Source organism: Chiloscyllium plagiosum, unplaced genomic scaffold (genome assembly GCF_037043375.1).
Source record: "Chiloscyllium plagiosum isolate Xiang-an unplaced genomic scaffold, Cpla_swu_hap1 HiC_scaffold_45, whole genome shotgun sequence".
In the NCBI taxonomy this organism is placed as follows: Eukaryota; Metazoa; Chordata; class Chondrichthyes; order Orectolobiformes; family Hemiscylliidae; genus Chiloscyllium; species Chiloscyllium plagiosum.
In genome coordinates this window covers 11,869,157-11,886,798 of record NW_028270183.1, presented here as the reverse complement: position 1 = coordinate 11,886,798, position 17,642 = coordinate 11,869,157, and positions in this window count along the sequence as shown.

Sequence of the window (17,642 nt, the reverse complement as noted above, 5' to 3'; positions counted from 1 at the left end):
GAGTGTCGGAAAACAGAGCTCAGTACTGCATGAGCAACAAGCTGTGCTTCAGAAATCTATGAATTGACTGCATTCTGAGTGGACCCCACCACCACCACCACCACCACCACCCTTCCCCCCCCCCACCTCCAGCCTCCACAACATGCTCAGGCCACACACATTAAGAACACTCCCAGGAGGGAGAACAAACATGGACCACAGGAAGTGTAGGAGGAAGTCAACAAAGACCTCCCTTAAGCTTGTCAAATATCTTTTGCTTTTCTTTACTTGGTGTTAAGCAAAAAAGGGAACAGATTCGCCAAGTCGTGTTCTTTCCCTTGCATGCTGAGATGTATCGAAGAATTGTAATGAGGATTAATTCATTGTAGAGGCTGGAAGGTGAACATAATGGGACCCAGTCTCCACAGGGGTAAATGTAGAGTAATAGGTCTGGGTGGGATACTCTTTCAGAGGGTCGGTGTGGACCTGTCAGGCTGAATGGCCTGTTTCCACGCTGTAGAGATTCTCTGCTTATGAGGTACATTAAGGTGTGCGCTTTCAGGTAGTGTCGAGCTTAGTTTTTGCAAAGAACCTCGGAGGGAGAGTCTCCATATTTCAGGAACGTCTGTGAAATGTGATCAATTTTGGGGTGGCAAGGTGGTTAGCATTGCTGCCTCGCAGCACCAGGGACCCGGGTTCAATTCCCACCTCAGGCGACTGACTGTGTGGAGTTTGCACATTCTCCCCGTGTCTGTGTGTGTTTCCTCTGGGTGCTCTAGTTTCCTCCCACAGTCCAAAGATATGCAGGTTAGGGTGGATTGGCCATGGGAAATGCAGGATTACAGGGGTAGGACTGAGTGGGATGCTCTTCGGAGGGTCAGTGTGGACTTTATAGAATCCCTCCTGTATGGAACCAACCATTAGGCCCATACTGACCTTCTGAAGAGTAACCTACCCTATTACTCTACATTTACCCCTGACGAATGCACATAACACACATCCCTGAACACAATGGGAAATTTTGCATGGCCAATTCACCCTAACCTGCACATCTTTGGACTGTGGGAGGTTACATCCTGGTAAACGTCTTTTCAACTCTCTCCAGCTTACTAATATCCTTCCTATGACCAGAACTGAACACAGGAGAGGAATTAAATGAAGTTAAATCTGATGATCACTGAACCAGAAAAAAACTGTGCATGCTGGAATTTGGGAATAAAAACAGACATTGCTGGGAAAACTCAATAGGTCCAGCAGGATCTGTGGAGAGTTAACGTTTCAGATCCTGTGACCTTTCTTCAGCGTTCTGTTCTGAAACAGCAATGTCTGTTTTTGGTTCTGATTTCCAGCATCTGCGCTTCTTTTTTGTTGTTTAGTGGTCATCAGACAGTCCAGGTTTTAACTTCATTTAACACACAAATTGCTGGAAAAACTCAACAGGTTTAGCAGTGTCTGTGGAGAGTGTGGCACTGAGAAAGCACAGCCGGTCAGGCAGCATCCGAGGAACAGGAGAGTCGACGTTTCGGGCATAAGCTCATCATTCCTGATGAAGGGCTTATGCCCGAAACGTTGATTCTCCTGCTCCTCGGATGCTGCCTGACCGGCTGTGCTTTTCCAGCACCACACTGATGTAAACATTGAGGCAGGGACTTGGCCAATGAGTAACTCCTGTCTCTCCAGTGCCTGGCCACCATCATCAGAATTGTTAGAGTGCAGAAAGAGGCCATTGGGCCCATCGGGCCTGAACTAGCTCTGTACCCTTGCCCATAATTTATACCCAACTAACCACCCAATGCCCTCTTGAATCCTCAGGTGAACTGACATAGCCAGCTGCAAGCCACAAGTCAGGAGTGTGATGGAACTTGTCTAGATGAATGGAGATCTAACAACACTCAAAGAGCGTGAGCTCTCCAGGTCCAGCGGCCTGCTTGATTCTATTCCAACACTTAACATTCACTCTCTCTCTTCAATGGAAACATAGTGACTGCAGTGTATACCATCTACAGTGTGCACAGCAGCAATCTACCATGGTTCCCTTAGCATCTTTTAAACCCGTGGCCTCTATCATCTAGAATCTTCATCTAGAATGATGAAGGCAGAAATACCTGGGAGCGCCACCCGCTCCGGATACCCCTTCCAAACCACGCACCATCCTGATTTGGAGCCATTTCATCTTCCTTTCCCTGTTACTGGGTGAAAATCCTGGAACTCGCTCCCTAATGGTGCTGTTGGCCTATTAGGGCAGCATGGTGGCTCAGTGGTTAGCACTGCTGCCTCACAGCGCCAGGGACCCAGGTTCAATCCCACCCATGGGTGACTGTCTGTGTGGAGTTTGCGCATTCACTCCGTGTCTGCATGGGTTTCTTCCCACAATCCAAAGATGTGCAGGTTAGGTGAATTGGCCATGCTGAATTGCAGCATCCGAGGAACAGGAAAATCGATGTTTTGGGCAAAAGCCCTTCATCAGGAATAGAGGCAGGAAGCCTCCAGGGTGGAGAGATTTTCCAGCACCACTCTGATCTAAACTCTGGTCTCCAGCATCTGCAGTCCTCACTTTTGCCATGCTAAATTGCCCATAGTGTCAGGTGTATTAGTCAGAGGGAAATGGGTCTGGGTGGGCTGCTCATCGGAGTGGACTTGTTGGGCCGAATGGCCTGTTTCCACACTGTAGGGAATCCACACTGTACACAATACAGACTGCAGTGGTTCAAGTAGGCAGGCTCACCAACGCTTTCTCCAGGGCAGTTCGCGCTGAGTTACAAATACTGGCTTAGCCACATGCCATCAATAAACATTCAAAAAAGTTATCTCGGCCCTCAACTCTGATAACATACCCCTCTCCAAATCTCCTTACCTTTTCTTATCTACAATGGTGCTAAAAATGACCTCATTTGGCTAAATGTTAGGTCATCAGTGCAACTCCTTCTTTAATTCAGTTTCAATATTTGTCTGACTAAGCTATTGTGAAGTGTGTTCAAGGTGTTACACAAATGCAAGTTGCTGCTGCCTGGACTGAGCAAGGATCTGAACATACTGAAGCTGCCTGTTGAGGCTTGTATTAAATTTAAAATGAGCTGGAAAACCCAAGCAAATTGCCCCTAAGCCAGAAAAGGTATTTTTCTAATCTTCAACAGAGAGTTCCCTGTGCACTGAATTGTGACTTTATTTATTTTACAGTTCTCCATATGACAATAAAGTACGGTAAAAGTTGGTTAATTTCCATCCGCACCAGAATAATCAAAACCTGGTATTAAAGTCAGCTGTTTGCATAATTGTAAACAGCTGCTGTTAAGTAAATGACAATGTTGGTACACAATTAATGTACTAAATAATTAGCAACAGACTGGCAGTCTTTACCCAAGTGATGGCCATGAGCTAACAATAGTGATGTGCAACATGCGAAGGACTATTTGCTGAAGTCCTCTCCACTCAAATGCCCTTAGTCTGGGAAGACAGTAACAGGAATAACAGGGGTATGGTGTATTGCTGTGCCACGGCTCAAATTGTCCACCCCTTCCCCACATCGTCCACCCTCCCCCACCACCACCATCTGACTGCCGTGACACATGCCAGTGTCATAGAGTCATAGAGATGTACAGCACAGAAACAGACACTTCGGTCCAACCCGTCCATGCCGACCAGATATCCCAACCCAATCTAGTCCCACCTGCCAGCACCCGGCCCATATGCCTCCAAACTCTTCCTATACATATACCCATCCAAATGCCTCTTAAATGTTGCAATTATACCAGCCTCCACCACTTCCTCTGGCAGCTCATTCCATACATGTACCACCCTCTGTGTGAAAAAGTTGCCCCTTAGGTCTCTTTTATATCTTTCCCCTCACACCCTAAACCTATGCCCTCTAGTTCTGGACTCCCCGACCCCAGGGAAAAGACTTTGTCTATTTACCCTATCCATGCCCCTCATAATTTTGTAAACCTCTATAAGGTCACCCTTCAGCCTCCAACGCTCTAGGGAAAACAGCCCCAGCCTGTTCAGCCTCTCCCTGTAGCTCAGATCCACCAACCCTAGCAACATCCTTGTAAATCTTTTCTGAACCCTTTCAAGTTTCACAACATCTTTCCAATAGGAAGGAGACCAGAATTGCACGCAATATTCCAACAAGGAAGGAGACCAGAATTGCACGCAATATTCCATCAAGTTGCTGTTTGACATCATTGCCAATTTTGGTTCCATCAAAGTCAGGGCTGAAGTAGACCTACATGGTAGCTGGACAGATGGGAGAGCTTAGTGCTTGGCTCAGCTCCACTTTTAGACCTCGCTTATCTCTGTTCAGTAGTCCTGGTTCTGTAAGTCACCACACTTCCTAAGTTGACATACAGGGCTCCTCTGGCATTTTTGGTAATGATGCCTATCCCTTCCTTGTCCTGCCGCAGTACTGTCTGGTACAGCATGACACGGGCAGGGTTCCTCGGTGGCAGAGATCATTGCCAATGTAGACCACAAGCCTTGACCAATGTTACTCTTTGGAGGGTCGATGTGGACTTGTTGGGCCGAAGGGCCTGTATCCATACTGTAGGGAATCTAATTATCAATTAGAACTCTGACTGCCATCAGTCTTGTTAGAATTACATCATCGATAAAGGCCAATATGGTACCAAAGTAGAATGAGTTGTGTTTTCCATTATTCTTGCATGAGATGCATAGGGGTTAAGGAATTGGATTTTCATTAAGAAACTGTAAAGGCATTTCGGGTTAATCCAACTCTATTGCAAAACCTGGAGCACAGAGGTTTTGTGAATACTCTTGCACTTTAGTTAAAAAGTGTTACAATTCTAGAGATGCCATCTTTCTGATGAGACATGAAGCCCTTTATCTCTCTCCTTAGATAGTAAAGATTCGACGATATGACATAATGTTGTCTTTCCCAACATCGATCCCTCAACCAGCAACACCGAGACATTGTTATTCAGCACGTTACGTTTTGCAGGATCTTACTGAGAACACTGCAATGGTCATGCATGCTTGCATTCCAAATGTAACCTCATCCCATGTTCTAATGTGCATCTCCCACTCTATTATTGCTCTGTTCTTGTCACACCTACCCCTTTATGGGTGGCACGGTGGCTCAGTGGTTAGCACTGCTGCCTCACAGCGCCAGGGACCCAGATTCGATCCCTGCCTCAGCCGACTGTCTGTGTGGAGTTTGCATGTTCTCCCTGTTTCTGTGTGGGTTTGCTACGGTTTCCTCCCATAGATGTGCAGGTTAGGGTGAATTGGCCAAGCTAAAATTGCCCATAGTGTTAGGTGCATTAGTCAGGGGTAAATATAGAGCAAGGGAATGTTACTCTTTGGAGGGTCGATGTGGACTTGTTGGGCCGAAGGGCCTGTATCCATACTGTAGGGAATCTAATTATCAATTAGAACTATGACTGCCATCAGTCTTGTTAGAATTACATCATCGATAAAGGCCAATATGGTACCAAAGTAGAATGAGTTGTGTTTTCCATTATTCTTGCATGAGATGTGAATTGAATTGAATTGAATTTATTGTCATGTGTACCGAGGCACAGTGAAAAGCTTTGTCTTGTGAGCAATACAGGCAGATCACAGAGTTAAGTAGCATAGATCAGTAAGTAATAGGTAAACAGCGGCAAAAACAATGTTAAGAGTTTGAGAGTCCATTCAGTATTCTAACAACAGTAGGGTAGAAACTGTTTCGAAACCAGCTGGTGTGTGTGTTCAGGCTTCTGTACCTTCTCCCCAATGGTAGAGTCATACAGTCATAGAGATGTACAGCATGGGAACAGACACTTTGGTCCAACCCGTCCTTGCCGACCAGATATCCCAACCCAATCTAGTCCCACCTGCCAGCACCCAGCCCATATCCCTCCAAACCCTTCCTATTCATATACCCATCCAAATGCCTCTTAAATGTTACAATTGTACCAGCCTCCACCACATCCTCTGACAGCTCATTCCATACACGTACCACCCCCTGCGTGAAAAAGTTGCCCCTTAGGATTCTTTTATATCTTTCTCCTCTCACCCTAAACCTATGCCCTCGACTTCTGGACTCCCCGACCCCAGGGAAAAGACTTTGTCTATTTATCCTATCCATGCCCCTCATAATTTTGTAAACTTCTATAAGGTCACCCCTCAGCCTCCGACGCTCCAGGGAAACAGCCCCAGCCTGTTCAGCCTCTCCCTGTAGCTCAAATCCTTGTAAATCTTTTCTGAACCCTTTCAAGTTTCACAACATCTTTCCGATAGGAAGGAGACCAGAATTGCACGCAATATTCCAACAGTGGCCTAACCAATGTCCTGTACAGCCTCAACATGACCTCCCAACTCCTGTACTCAATACTCTGACCAATAAAGGAAAGCATACCAAACGCCTTCTACACTATCCTATCTACCTGCGACTCCACTTTCAAGGAGCTATGAACCTGCACTCCAAGGTCTCTTTGTTCAGCAACACTCCCTAGGACCTTACCATTAAGTGTATAAGTCCTGCTAAGATTTGCTTTCCCAAAATGCAGCACCTCGCATTTATCTGAATTAAACTCCATCTGCCACTTCTCAGCCCATTGGCCCATCTGGTCCAGATCCTGTTGTAATCTGAAGGAACACTCTTCGCTGTCCACTACACCTCCAATTTTGGTGTCATCTGCAAACTTACTAACTGTACCTCTTATGCTCGCATCCAAATCATTTATGTAAATGACAAAATGTAGAGGACCCAGCACCGATCCTTGTGGCAGTCCACTGGCCATAGGCCTCCAGTCTAAAAAACAACCCTCCACCACCACCCTCTGTCTTCTACCTTTGAGCCAGTTCTGTATCCAAATGGCTAGTTCTCCCTGTATTCCATGAGATCTAACCTTGCTAACCAGTCTCCCATGGGGAACCTTGTTGAACGCCTTACTGAAGTCCATATAGATCACATCTACTGCTCTGCCCTCATCAACCTTCTTTGTTACTTCTTCAAAAAACTCAATCAAGTTTGGGAGCCACGCACAAAGCCATATTGACTCTCTCGAATCAGTCCTTACCTTTCCAAATACATGTACATCCTGTCCCTCAGGATTCCCTCCAACAACTTTCCCACCACCGAGGCCAGGCTCACCGGTCTATAGTTCCCTGGCTTGTCCTTACCGCCCTTCTTAAACAGTGGCACCACGTTTGCCAACCTCCAGTCTTCCAGCACCTCACCTGTGACTATTGATGATACAAATATCTCAGCAAGAGGCCCAGCAATCACTTCTCTAGCTTCCCACAGAGTTCTCGGGTACACCTGATCAGGTCCTGGGGATTTATCCACCTTTAACCGTTTCAAGACGTCCAGTACTTCCTCCTCTGTAATCAGGAGATTTTTCAAGATGTCACCATCTATTTCCCTACAGTCTATATCTTCCATATCCTTTTCCATAGTAAATACTGATGCAAAATATTCATTTAGTATCTCCCCCATTTTCTGTGGCTCCACACAAAGGCCACCTTGCTGATCTTTGAGGGTCCCTATTCTCTCCCTTGTTACACTTTTGTCCTTAATATATTTGTAAACACACTTTGGATTCCGTAAAAACCCTTAGAGGTTGTCGAAAAACATTGCCAGGGTGGGATGGATCTTTGAGAATGCTGGCGGCCTTTCCTTGACAGCGGGCCTGGTAGATGGATTCTATAGATGGAAGGTTGGCCATTGTGATTGTCCGGGCCAAGTTCACCACTCTCTCTGTAGCTGTCTCTGATCTTGAATGGTACAGTTGCCATACTGGGTAGTGATACACCCAGTCAGAACGCTCTCGATGGCCAGCCTATAAAGTAAATGTTACTAGTGAGGGCCGTGCTGTCTTGGGGCTTGCTGGACATAGTTTGAGGACATGTCGAGCATGGTCAAATGACAGCAGCTGTCAAGGCGTACCCAGGTAGTGGGGCTGCCTGAGCAAGGGCTGTCAATCTCTATGGAGCTTGCAGTCCAGTAGCTGGCACACTGGGAGCAAAGTGGGGAACTAACTGACACCAATTCCCAAACAACAATTCCTGAACAAATTTAAACCAATCCCCGTGAGCTTCGCTCTTAATTGAATGCCCTTATCAGAAGCTTTCCTAACGTCAAAAACATTGTCTTGGTCCACAATCTGACTTTGTTCTTGCGAAGTTGGTAATGCATTAGTTGCTTTTCACAAGACCACATTGGCTTGTAATTATTGCCTTTACTGTTGTTAAGTACAAATTATTTCCTTTGTAAGAGCCTCCAATGTTTTTTCCAGCTACAGATGTTAAGCTAACAGTCCTGGAATTCCCCAGACTGTGGTCTGACCTTTGAAAATTGGAACAAGATTAGTTGTTTTCCAATCATCTGTTACTACTCCTGGATGTAATGAGCTGTGAAACTTTTTATTCACAACTCCTCCTATGTCTTGTCTCATTTCCTTAAATACTGCGAGATGTAATCCATCTGGTCCTGTTGTCTTATGGATACTTAGTGTTTTAACGGCTAATTCATTACCAATTGCTCTTGCTTCCATGAGCCTTGCGCTCTTTGTTTTTAACCCTTGGGCAGGTAAATGGATCATTTCCCCCCATATAAACTACTGCAATTTGATCATATTGTCCTATACACCCATTGTTGACAATCTCAACTCAAACAGACTCAGTTTGTTCTTGAATATTGTGCTTAGCATGCATTTAACTCCCACTATATGCATCTTTTTAAAAATTCAATCATGGGATGAGGATGTCGCTGGCTAGGCCAGTATTTATTGCCCACCCAAGAGGGTAGTTCAGAGTCAAACACGATGCTGTGGGTCTGGAGTCACATGTAGCCCAGACCAGGGAAGGGTGACAGTTTCCATATTTTACCTTTACCATCTCTTCCAAATCTTTCCCTTCGACCTGTTAAAGAATTCAGCCCTTTACCATCCAAGGGAATTGGGCACACCTTACTGTGGCTGAGCTGCTTTTTTACCCAGCATGAGAGCCCGGTCTATCCCAAGTTCCCACAGAGTGCCTTGCATCAGTATTTGGGGAAAAATAGGTCAGTGGGTAAATTGCAGGAGATTGGCACAAGGTAACAATGCTCGTTCAAAGAGCTGGTGAAGGCAGGATGAGCTGAATGGTCTCCTTCAGCATAGTAGTAACAATTCCACAATACTCCATTGTCACCATCATTGCATCTTGTATAACACGATGGGCATCCATTGGGATTGAGGTAGTTGCCAATATCAATGGTGAGGGTTGAAGATGCCAAGATTTGGTTCAAGTCTTGCAAATGATGTGGGTTCAGGCTGTTATTTACAGTGTTGCCGATCAGCTGATCATCAGTCCACTGGAGTTGTCCACATTTTCCTTTGTTGCCAGCTAATGTGCAACAAGCCACGTTTAGGGTCCTCACACCAACCTTGCAACCATCCTTCAAATGGATTGTTTTGAATTGGCATGTGGGCATCGTGGGCTAATCCAGCACTGTTGCCCATCCCTAATCGCCCAGAGGACAGTTAAGAGTCAACGGCACTGCAGTGGGTCAGTGTAAAGCAGGCCAAGGTGGCTAATTTAGAGCAGCACTGTGGCTCAGTGGCTAGCACTGCTGCCTCACAGCGCCAGGGACCCGGGTTCGATTCCAGCCTCCAGCAACTGTCTGTGTGGAGTTTGCAAGTCCTCGTCGTGTCTGCGTGGGTTCTGTCCCACAGTCTGAAGATGTGCAGGTTAGGACGGATTGGCCAGGCTAAATTGCCCCTAGTATCCAGGGATGTGCACGTAAGGGGGATTAGGTGTGGGAACTGCAGGGCTAGGGTAGGTGGGAGGGAGGCTTTTCAGAGGATTGGTGTAGATTCAATGGGCTGAGTAGCCTCCACATTCTAGGATTTCCTTTCCTAAAGGATATTATTGAATCAAATGGGTATTTCTGACAGCAGCTGCAGGGTTGCCTTTGCAGTCTCATTGTCATCATTCAACTCTTAATTCCAGACTTTTATTGAATTCAAATTCCACCACCTGACATGGTGGATTCGAACCCTAAGACATTATTCAATTCTGTGGATTAAATAGTCTAGCATTAAATCTCCTCATCTATCAGCTCCCTCTTCACTGTGACCTGACGGTTATACAGCTTGACTACCAACCACAACCAGGAATTCTGGGGCACGCAACTTCCTCCAAATGTAACCAAGAATATTGGGTGCAATTCTGGTGTCTCTCCTACCAGAAGGATGCTGTGAAACTTGAAAAGATTTTGAAAGGATGTTGCCAGGGTTGGAGGATTTGAGCGAAAGGGAGATGCTGAACAGGCTGGGGCTGTTTTCCCTGGAGCGTCAGAGGCTGAGGGGTGACCTTTTCAAGGTTTATAAAATCATTCGGGGCATGGATAGGACAAATAGACAAGATCTTTTCTGTGGGTTGGCGGAGTCCAGAACGAGAGGGGAAAGATATTAAAGGGACCTAAGGGCCAACTCTTTCACACAGAGGGTGGTGCGTGTATGGAATGAGCTGCCAGAGAAAGTGGTGGAGGCTGGTGCAATTGCAACATTTAAAAGGCATCTGAATGGCTATCTGATTAGAAAGGGTTTAGATGGATATGGGCCAATTGGGATTAGATTAGGTTAGGATAGCTGGTTGGCATGGACGGGTTGGACCGAAGGGTTCATTTCTGTGCTGTTCATCTCTATGACTCTATGACATTTAATGAGTGTGAACCTGCAGCAAATGTTCATAATGGCACTGAAGAGCTTAGGTAGTGGCAATGGAGAAGGATAGAGTGGGTCACACAGGGGCAACAAGAAAATTCTTGAGATGGCACAGGAGGAAAGGTCATCAGGAAAAGCAATGAGGTCACATTGGCCAAACTCTGAAGTGTGAGAACTTGCTGAAAGAGATGGCTTAAGGAAGATTGCAAGGATGTTGACCATGAGGGAGAAAGTCAATGGTGATGTGAGACAAAGTGAAATTAAAATGGGAAGCCTCAATGAGAGGTGGGCAGAAAGGTACAGAGGTGTTGATCACTGCTATTAATGACACAGCGAGTCAGTGCCTCACAACTCTGTGAGATAGGTGCATTCAGTGAAACGTTTCAACATACAAAGCACTAATTCTAAAACACACCGATCTATTTTTGCGGAAAAAGGAACAATTTAAATAAATTTAGCACAATCATGAATGAATCAGTGTAGCTGAATGGCTCTAATTTGCTTTATAAAACATAGGAGAAAGTGAGGTCTGCAGATGCTGGAGATCAAAGTTGAAACTTTATTGCTGGAACAGCACAGCAGGTCAGGCAGCATCCAGGGAACAGGAGATTCGACGTTTCGGGCACAGGCCCTTCTTCAGGAATGAGCAGAGAGTGTTCAGCAGGAGAAGATAAAAGGTAGGGAGGAGGGACTTGGAGGAGGGGAGTTGGAAATGTGATAGGTGGAAAGAGGTCAAGGTGAGGGTGATAGGTCGGAGTAGGATGGAGGCGGAGAGGTCAAGAAGAAGACTGCAGGTCAGGAAGGCGGTGCCGGGCTGGAGGGATCCGGCTGAGACAAGGTGGGGGGAGGGGGGATGAAGAAACTGGTGAAGTCCAAGTTCATCCCCTGCGGTTGGAGGGTTCCCAGTCGGAAGATAAGACGCTCCTCCTCCGACCGTCGGGTTGTTGTGGTTTGGCGGTGGAACATAGACAGAGACTCAGAAAGGCTCTCTCACTGAAGGAGTCAGCTTCCAGTCCTTCCAATCAGGTTGACAGTCTTTGATTATAATTTAAAAATCTTCCCCACCACCCCATCTACTCCTACCCACCTCATGCCATTTGCTTTTTCAGCTCTGACCTTCTGGGCCCCTTCATGTCCTCCAACCCCATATCCATTGATAACAAAACCTTTAGTTTTAATCCTAGCACTGAGCAACTCTCTGCTGAAACTACCCCTCACAATTGGAGCACAGGACTTAAGGCAGGATTGGGCTATTTGTCCCCATGAGGCTGTTTCACCATTCAACTTGATCATGGCTGACTCAATTGGGACCTCAGCACAGGTTTCCAGTCCGTTCCTCATAGCCCCCCAAACACCCAAATAGTCAGCCTCCAATAAATCCATTGACCCATGCAGCTTCCACTTGAAGTAATTAACAATTTTTAACTCTTATTTAGTGACAAGCTACATCAAGAGTATTTTGCTAATAATTTCTGTCTCATTGAGTTCAAGCAAGCCAATTTCACAGTGCTTAAAGTTTTGGGTTTGTAACATTTATAAATGTCCCAGATATTTTGAGGGTCTGGGATTTTTATCTTCAGAAAATACACTTCCTGACTTAAGGAAGCATACAAGATAGAAGATTCATTTCAAGTTGTAACCAAAAATAACTTTAATGAGGTGATTCACTCATTTTACAACTTATTAGCAGAGATTTATCAGCTAATAAGTGTATGGTTATGCTAAAAACTATCAAAAGATACATACCAAATCTAACATTTGTGTTACTTATAACTATTCAAGAATATCAAAAGACATCTAAAAATAGCAAAGAATAAAATATCTAACAATGTCTAAGAATGGAGTATCCATCAACTTTTAACATAAAGTTTAACCTGAAAGTACTAAGAGAGTAAGTTATTTTCGGTGTTAGAAGTTATTTAGATGTTTTCTAAAACTCCTGAAATTTCAGAAGGGTTTTGTTTTCTAATATGTGTTTGACTCCTCCTGTTTGGCAAGCGCAGAGGTTTGTCAACACTCCAATTAGGTTCCTCCCACTTTCATGTGATGCTTTATCAATTAACATTATTAGAACATAGAATGTTACAGCACTTTACAGGCCCTTCGGCCCCTGATGTTGCGCCAACCAGTGAAACCAATCTAAAGCCCATCTAATCTACACTATTCCACCATCATCCACATGTTTATTCAATGACCATTTAAATGCCCTTAAAGTTGGCGAGTCTACTACTGTTGCATATTCCTTATTCTTTAATTATTCCCATTGTGAAGTTGTGAGCTTTTATCTAGTCAAATTACCTGTAATGTTTCATATTCCTTTCATCTCTCCCTTTTGATCTTTAAAGAATCCTTTGTTAAATATTTATCAAACCTGAAAGGGTTCAGAAAAGACTTACAAGCATGTTGCCAGGGGTTTGAGGGTTTGAGCCACAGGGAGAGGCTGAATAGGCTGGGGCTGTTTTCCCTGGAGGCTGAAGGGTGACCTTCCAGAGGTTTATAAAGTTATGATGGGTATGGATAGAGTAAATAGACAAGGTTTTTTCCCTGGGATGGAGGAGTCCAGGACTAGAGGGCATAGGTTTAGGGTGAGAGGGGAAAGATATAAAAGAAACCTAAGGGGCAACTTTTTCATGCAGAGGGTAGTGTGTGTATGGAATGAGCTGCCAGAGGAAGTGGTGGAGGCTGGTACAATTGCAACATTTAAAAGGCATCTGGATGGGTATATGAATAGGAAGGGTTTGGAGGGATATGGACCAAGTGCTGGCAGGTTGGACTAGATTGGGTTGGGATATCTGGTCAACATGGATGGGTTGGACTGAAGGGTTTGTTTCCGTGCTGTACATCTCTATGACTCTGTGACTATTGTAAGTGTTGATCTTTCCTGGGTTGTAATGGTATTTGCATTGTAATGATACTGTGGCTTTAAGAGGTGTATTTTGTTCTCTTTTTTTGAGATTTTAACAGTGGTTATGAGCGGTCTATTGAAATCCCTTAAAGTAAACAGCTTGTGAGGCCTTGGGTTATTTTTCAAATTTGGAACAATAGAAGCAGCCTGAATGGGTGGGACAAGTTCCCACAGAACCAGGATTTTTAGATTTAGTTTTGCTGTCATAGCTGCTGTTGGGGTCTTGAAGCCAGGTGGAAACTGCAGTCCATCTCACCTTGCTACTCTCTCTCTCTCTCTGCCTCTTTCTCTCTCAGAGTTTTCTCTTGATTTGTTTTTCTCCTGCTATTGGAGTTGGACAATCTATTTTTCTGAATTTGCCTTTGCCAAGGGTGTGTTAAGGGGATATTTCTGTATTGGAATGGGTACTATTTAGTCGTTAAACAATCTGTTATTCTATTAAGTTTTTCAATAGAGTTAAGTTATGCCAATTTCTTCTTTCTTTAATTGTATTTTGACTACAGTGTATGAATACAGTATGTTTTGCTTCAAATCTGGTGGTTTGACCAATCTAATTGCATCTGGAAAGCAATGTCTGTCATTTGCCTTTAAAGTGGAAAAAGATTAGGGTCTGGGCTATCCTCTTAATATATTTTAAGGGGGTTTGGTCTGGTCCATAACAGATTTTTGTCATTAATATCAGTTGAATTGTTCCAGTATTTCTTCTGTAAGTAAATTGTTATATTCACTCTCAGGTGTGATGTTACAATGTCCTTTTGCAGGCTCTTTTAGTGATTAAACAATTGTTTATGCCTTTTTACATTTTTTTTTAGTACAAATTTAATTAATAGCACACTTGCTCGATATTTCCTTTTATTTGCATCTTTCTCCTGGAGTTTGTTCCACCTAATTAGTTGCACTTATTTCTCAATCAAACCTACATTAGATAGCATCCCATACTGCTTTGAAGGAAGAGAATTCCATGGACTATCCATGCTCTGAGAGTGAAAACGTCCTCCCACCTCTATCTTAAACAATCTCTCTCCACCCACTTTTAACAGCCTCATCAAAATCTACAACTCCAATCGTTTAGCCCCCTCTAACTGTTCTCCCACTTCCTGCCCATTAACCAAGATCCACCTTGCATTGGAACTGTTAACAGATCAGAGGGAAAGTGTTTGCTCAACTGTTTGGAGATCCCACGGAAAATATAGAATTACAACAAAGTGCTGCACAGTAATTTTGATTTTGATACCACAAGGGCATGGGAAGAATATGGCGTTTGAAACCTGGAGCCTAACTGACACAAGTAACAGAGGGACCTAGGGGTTCGGGTATCTAATTCTTTGAAGTTTGTGTCACATACAGAGAGGGTGGTTAAAAAGGCACTTTTTCCTTCATTGTTCAGATATTTGAGAATAGGAGGTATGATATCATGGGGGTCGAGTTTGAGTGGTGCTGGAAAAGCACAGCAGGTCAGGCAGCATCCGAGGAGCAGGAAAATCAACATTTCAGACAGGAGCCCTATGATGTCATGCTGAGGTTGTACAGGACATTGGTGAGGCCACCTCTGGAGTACTGTGCCTGAAGTTCTGGCCACCCAGTTACAGGTAGGATGCTATTACGTTGGAGAGGGTTCAGATGAGATTTACCAGGATGTTGCTGGATATGGAAGGTTTGAGTTATAAAGAAAGGCTGGATAGGTTGGGACTTATGTCTCTGGAGCATAGGAAGTTGAGAGGTGACCTTATAGAAATTTATAGAATCATGAGGGCTACAGATAGTGTAGTTTTTAGTATAGATAGTTGTCTTTTCTCTAGAGTGGAGGATTCAGGAATAGGGGGCATATTTTTAAGGAAACATGAGAAGCAAATATCTTACACAGAGGATGGTTCACATGTGGTATGAGCATCCTGAGGAAGTTGTGGATGTAGGTACAGTTACAACGTTTAAAAGACACTTATATAAGTACTTTAAAAGGACAGATTTGGAGAGACATGGGCCAGGAGCAGGCAGGTGGGACTAGTTTAGTTTGGGGATTATGTTCAGCATGGACTGGTTGATCTGTTTCCGTGCTGTATGACTTTATGACTCCATAAATAAAAAAAGCTGAAAACAGAAAAGGCCAGAAATGGTTCTGATAAAATAAAGCTGCAAGAAAACATGATGCCGAGCAGCTAATGCATGCTGCTTACTCTCAGGGTCAAAATCCTGGAATTCCCTCCCACAGGGACCTTGTGGGTCTACCTACAGCACATGGACTGCAGCGGGTCAAGAAAGCAGCTCACCCCCACCTTCTCAAGGGGCAACTAGGGACGGGCAATAGACGCTGGGCCCAGCCAGTGATGCCCACGCGTGGATAATAAAGATTTATTGCATTCCCAAAGGCTCATGCATTAAGAAGTGGAGCCTGCAGTTTGTGACAGAAAACAAGGTTTAGTTTTATACAACAAGAATACAAGACAGAGAGGCAGAAGGAGAGGGGAAAAAAACTGCATTTGAATGGCATCTTTCATGATCCAGTGGATGTCTCGAAGCACATTACAGCCAATGAAATCAGCACAAAATACTGCAAAGTCAGCAGTCTGAAATGCAAACAGAAAGTGCGAGAGGAACTCTGTGGGCCTGGCAGCATGTACAGAGAGAGAAATAGCATTAATGTTTTGATTGAAATATAACGTCTTCCAGAGCTTTAGTTCAAACTCAGCAGCACCAGTGGATGTGCCAATAGCCTGGGCTGTACTGGGGAACATAGATTTGGAAATACAATGGTCCTGGTGACAACTGTGTGCCCGCAAAGTTTCATCCTGGCAAGGAGCATGCAAATCACAGCCCACGGGATAGCACAAATCCTGCTGCATGAGTTTCAAAGTCTCTAGCCAGAAGCAGTATTGTACAATTGGAAAGTAGTTCCTAATGCTTCTGGGAAGGGACTGCTGTGATACTCAGAGCAGTTCACTGCTAACCACATGGACTTCAACCTCATAAAGCAGCAAACACATTTTATATCTCAGACACTGAACGTGCCAACATACAGTTTGCGATATGCCAAAACGCAGAATTTAATATATTAACCAGTGCATGTCTCCAAATAACTGTGATCTTATTAATTGTGCTGGACTCTAATTTAGGAGCAAATTAATGCAGATGCTGGAATCTGTACTGAAAGCAACAAATGCTGGAGGTCACGGTGGGTCAGACTGCAGCCATGGGGACAGAGCGAGCTAACCTTTCCAGTCCAGACAACTCTTCATCAGAGCTGAAGTGAAGTGTTCATCTCTGATGAAGAGTCAGTTAGACTCAAAAGGTTAGCTCGTTCTGTCCCCATGGGTGCTGTCTGACCCGCTGTGGGTCTCCAGCATTTTTTGAATTCTAATTCACTCCTGATGCAAAAATTGCCCATTTGATAACTAAAGTTACAAGTCATTGTGACCACATTTTCAGCTAGGTTCCTCTGCTTGGTTAGTGCCACACGTGGCAATTGCTAACATCTATATGGTTTTAACTGGGACTAGGAACAGTGTCTGCTCCTACTCTCACTGCTACCAGTTAGATATTTTCTAATCAACCTGTTGTAATGCATCTCTGGAGCAGGTGGGACTTGAATGCAGCCCTTCTGGCTCAGAGGTAGGGACTCTACCACTGCACCACAGAGGTAGGGATGCTACCAGACTGATTTCAATTGTGTGTCATTGCAAATACATTAATGTCATTGAGGAGTCTGCTGGATGTTGTGAAACTTGAAAGAGTTCAGAAAAGATTGACAAGGATGTTGTCAGGTTTGGAGGGTTCGAGGTATAGGGAGAGGCTGAATAAGCTGAGGCTGTTTTCCCTGGAGGGTGAGGGGTGACCTTATAGAGGTTTATAAAATCATGAGGAGTCATCATTTCATTATCACCATGAATCCATTCCTTTTACTCCCTTGTTAGTAAAGCATCTATCTGCTTTGGCCTGAATAATACTCAATCACCCCCATCTCTACCAGCATCTGACACTTTGGCATTTAAAAAAACATCATTCTTGATATCTTGGCATTTATTGTCCAGCCCTTTTTGCTGTTGAATGGAATGCCTTGCCAGAAGGCACTTCAGAGTCAACCACGTTGCAATGAAAGTGGAGTCGTGTGTCGA